Source organism: Nerophis lumbriciformis, linkage group LG21 (assembly GCF_033978685.3).
Source record: "Nerophis lumbriciformis linkage group LG21, RoL_Nlum_v2.1, whole genome shotgun sequence".
NCBI classification, from domain to species: Eukaryota; Metazoa; Chordata; class Actinopteri; order Syngnathiformes; family Syngnathidae; genus Nerophis; species Nerophis lumbriciformis.
This window is the reverse complement of record NC_084568.2, coordinates 30,172,501-30,177,500: the sequence shown is the minus strand read 5'-3', so window position 1 is coordinate 30,177,500 and position 5,000 is coordinate 30,172,501. Positions and strand designations below refer to the sequence as shown.

The 5,000-nt window shown below is 35.8% G+C and overlaps 1 protein-coding gene across 1 annotated transcript in view; it reads left to right on the top strand.

Moving 5' to 3' along the window:
* The window catches only part of hoxa3a (homeobox A3a), an 83,386-nt gene that overhangs the window by 33,425 nt on the left and 44,961 nt on the right, over nt 1-5,000 (top strand). The gene's annotated exons all lie outside the window — the stretch shown is intronic.

The following is a 5,000-nucleotide window of genomic DNA, read 5'->3' as shown; positions in this document are numbered from 1 at the left end:
GATGTTGTTTAATGGTTCTGTTTGGAGAGGGGGGGCATCGCGTCTCAACGGGCCGCCTCTGATGAGCGCGGGATCGGTGAGGAGACGTCGGGGTCAAAAGTTGAGGCGCGTCGCCGTCATCTGTTCGCCCGCAGCCTCATAATGGCGATCTGGACTCGCGCGCACAAAAGAGCGCATCGCTCAGGACTACATATGTTGCGCGTGCACTCCAGGTGAACCCACGCATGCTCGGTCACCCACACCCACCCACACCACACACCCACCCAACAAGATTGAGTAGCTGGCGTTTTATTATCGCGCTTGATTGGTGAATTTCCTTTGAATAAATTGCATTTGCATCGCGAGGATTGATACCCTCGACCCGGTCACCGCGTGACGGGAAGACCCACGCAGACCCCCCCCCCCACCCCCTCGAGCCCCAATGGCACCCCTTAAAAAACATTTAGCCCCTCTCGTCCTGCGCCGGCCTGAATAGGAGGACGCCTTTAGCGGCAACAGAAAGTGCGCAGATGTTTTCCCCTTTTGTGGCGCACAAAGACCGATTCGAAAGACATCGTTTTGTCCCGTTGATTTACTTTGATAGATATCGCGCACAAACGTCATTAATGGAGATGGGAATCTGACAAAACGTTGACAATAAAGGTGCTAAAAAAAAAAAATCGATTCAAATCTGAATTGCTATTATTGTTTATTTCGATTCCAAATGGATCTTTTTTTTTTTTTTTTTTTTTGAAGATTACATTTTTTGAAATACTTTTTTTTAATTTTTTTTTATTATCTACTCTAACTCGCTGTATTAGTTTTTGTCATTTCTAACCTGGCTTGAAAAGGTTTTATATATTTTTATGCTAAATAAAATGTTACTATATAGAATCGGTCTGAATTGAGAATCAATCAAATCGTCGCTCAGAGAATCGAAATCTGATCGTGAGTTTCTGTAAGATTCATATCCCGAAAAAAAAAATCTTTAAAGTGTGTCTTGATCTTTTAATCAATTCCAATCCGATTCATGGGGTGACGAGTCTATATGCAGAACTGAATCTCAATTTGAATCGATTGTCAATTCAACACCCGATTCATACTGATTCTTGAGACAACACCAGTCTCGATTCAAAACTATTCTCGATTCAAAATGATTCTTGAGACACCATTCTTGATTCAAAACGATTCTCGATTCAAACTGATTCTTGAGTCAACACCAGTCTGGATTCAAAATGATTCTCGATTCAAACTGATTCTTGAGACACCATTCCTGATTCAAAACGATACTTGATCCAAACTGATTCTTGAGACATCCTTCTCGATTCAAAACGATTCTCGATTCAAAACGATTCTCGATTCAAACTGATTCTTGAAACACCATTCCTGATTCAAAATGATACTTGATTCAAACTGATTTTTGAGACATCATTCTCGATTCAAAATGATTCTCAATTCAAAACGATTCTCGATTCAAACTGATTCTGGAGACACCATTCTCTATTCAAAACGATTCTCAATTCAAACTGATTCTTGAAACACCATTCCTGATTCAAACTGATTCTTGAAATATCATTCTTGATTCAAAAGGATTCTCGATTCAAACTGATTCTTGAGACAACACCATTTTTGGTTGTGAACGATTCTTGATTCAAACTGATTCTTGAGACAACACCATTCTCGATTCAAACTGATTCTCGAGACAACACCAGTCTTGATTCAAAATTATTCTCGATTCAAACTGATTCTTGCGAAAACACCAGTCTGGATTAAAAATGATTCTCGATTCAAACTGATTCTTGAGACACCATTCTTGATTCAAAACGGTTCTCAGTTCAAACTGATTATTGAGACACCATTTTTGATTCTAAACTATTCTCGATTCAAACTGATTCTTGATACACCGTTCTTGATTGTAAATGATTCTCGATTTAAACTGATTCTTGAGACAACACCATTCTCAATTCAAAATGATTCTCGATTCAAACTGATTATTGAGACACCATTCTTGATTGTAAATGATTCTCGATTTAAACTGATTCTTGAGACAACACCATTCTCAATTCAAAACGATTCTCGATTCAAACCGATTCTTAAGACAACACCAGTCTTCATTCAAAACAATTCTCGATTCAAACTGATTCTTGAGACAACACCATTCTCAATTCAAAACAATTCTTGATTCAAACTGATTCTTAAGACAACACCAGTCTTCATTCAAAACGATTCTCGATTCAAACTGATTCTTAAGACAACACCAGTCTTCATTCAAAACGATTCTCGATTCAAACTGATTCTTGAGACAACACCATTCTTGATTCAAAGCGATTCTCGATTCAAACTGCTTCCCGATTCAATACAATCTCGTTTCAACACTATCCTCAATTCAAACCGATTCTCAATTCAACACGATTCTCGAATCAAACCCATTTCTCGACCTAAAACGATTCTCGAGTCAAACTGATTATTCTGTAGATATGATCATAAAACCTCTTTAAAATACGTTACAAAATATTTTATTTTGGCTGCAATACAACCTAAAAACTTCATTTTTAACGAATCGATTCGGGATCCGATTCAAAATCGTAAATAATCGGAATCGTGATTCGGAGTTGAATTGATGTTTTCTGCGCTCCTCTGATTGACAACAAACTTAATATTCTATGAAATATGTACAGCAAAATTAAATAACATAGTACAGGTGTGTCCAAAGTGTGACCCGGGGGACATTTGTGGCCCGCAGCTCCAGTTTTGTTGGCCCAAAATAAAAAAAAAATAAAAATCAGTAAAAAAGTAAGCAAAAACACATAATGTAACAACAAAAGGCTACAATTTTGATACTAATAAATAATAAAACTTAATATTCTATGAAATATGTACAGCAAAATTAAATAACATAGTACAGGTGTGTCCAAAGTGTGACCCGGGGGACATTTGTGGCCCGCAGCTCCAGTTTTGTTGGCCCAAAATAAAAAAAAAATAAAAATCAGTAAAAAAGTAAGCAAAAACACATAATGTAACAACAAAAGGCTACAATTTTGATACTAATAAATAATAATACGCAAACAATAAAAAAACAAACATTTTTTTCATTTAATATGTGGGTTTTTGTTTTAGTATTTATTTTTTTGCAAAATAAAAAAATATATATCAGAATGGCCCCGCACCTATGAGACTTGTCAGTATGGACCCCCTATATATATATATATATATAAATAAGTAAAAAAAAAAAACATGCTGTCAGGCACAACACAGAGGTTTGCAGCGATTTGTTGATGAAGCATTAATTTATATTCTGTTGCTTTAATTAATCATTTGAGTGTCACTAATAGAAATAACAACAATTAAAATCCGGACCGCTTTAAAAAGGTGGACTTGGTCGCCTGCAATAGAACGTTGATGTGTTGTTGATGTGTGGCCACCATAAACAAAACAGTTTTTAGTATCATTATTATTGTATCTCATTTGTATTCAAAAGTATGAGTATCATGTTGATGATGTGCATTTATTAGACAAAAATAATCAAGCAGAAAAATGGTTTATTTCAACTATTTACTTTCTTTTACTTTTTTTGTGTTTAATCGATGACATTACTAACATAATCCATACATGCATCATGTGAGGTCATTTATTTGATATTAATACAACATAAAATATAATTTTTATTCCCACTAAAAAACAATAATTTTCCAGATGACACAATTTCGTTGCAGCAAACATTTTTTTCCCTGCGTGTTTTTCCCCCCCACACATAACACCACTTAATATTTCATAGTCCACGTGTTTTCGTAAAGACGTGACGCACGTGTTCCAGAATCCTTGGCACACACACCTTGCCTGCAGAAGCACATTCATTATGATCATGCGCAGACAAGGGACCTTGTGTGCGGAGCCACCTGCGATCGGTCACTATCGCCGCAGCACTTCACTCATAATCCAAATGTACAGTAAGCTGTCAGTGCACCTGATGAATGTGACCTCGCAACGATCCACGCAACGCGCACGCGCTGCATGCCTCGCTTGATCTGCAGCCGCTTTGTTGTTGTTGTTGTTGTTGGATGAAAGAGGCAACAAGGTGCGTTCAAGTGCGCTGGTTAATTGGGGTGTTTAATGAGTCCTGAGACGTGCACCTTGCAGGCCTCGCTTGAACTGATTGTTTTTGAAGTGCATGAGGAAAAGTGACATTAAGGCCCGTGTTTGAACAAACGTTTTCTTCTAATGGATACAAACCTGCAATTATTTTCCTGCTTTGCATGTGTTCAAAATATGTTTTTACCTGCAGTGGACATTTTTGCAAAATATAACACTTTTTATTTCCAGAATGTGCAACATAAAAAAACAACTCACTTTTTCGTGTAGGATCTGGTCCCATTTTAAAAGCATTCCTCACATTTGGAGATTAAAGTATGTCTTTATTATGAAAGCTTTGTTTGACACTGAATTCATGTAACTGAATTTTTTTTTTTGCGTTTGAATTTTGTGAACGGAATCAAAGCGAGAGGGACAAGCAGTAGAAAATGGGTGGAAATTATGCTGACAATTTCATTGAAAACAAAAACTAGTGTTTCAAAATTCACAGTATAAACATTCAGTGTGAAAAAAAAAATCAGTGTAAAAAGAATAATAATCAGTGTCTAAAAATTCAGTGTAAAAAAACATTGTTTTTAAATCAATGGAAAAAAATTCTGTATAACAAAAAACAGTGTATATAATAAATAATAATAATAAAATATATACTAAAAAAAATACATATACAGTATATATAAATGTCCACTGCAGTAGACATTAGTTTTTGTTCTCCCCCCCCCTATGAAAGTCACATGTAAACATTTTTTTTTTTTAAATAATAAAAAAAAAAAAATCCATCCATTTCCTACCGCTTGTCCCTTTCGGGGTGTGGACAAAAAGGTTGATTTGACCTAGATTGCCACATTTTGTAAAAGTGTAAAAAAAAAATTCACTGTAAAAAATAAAGTGTATAAAAATTAAGTGTAAAAACATTCAGCGTATAAAAAATGAGT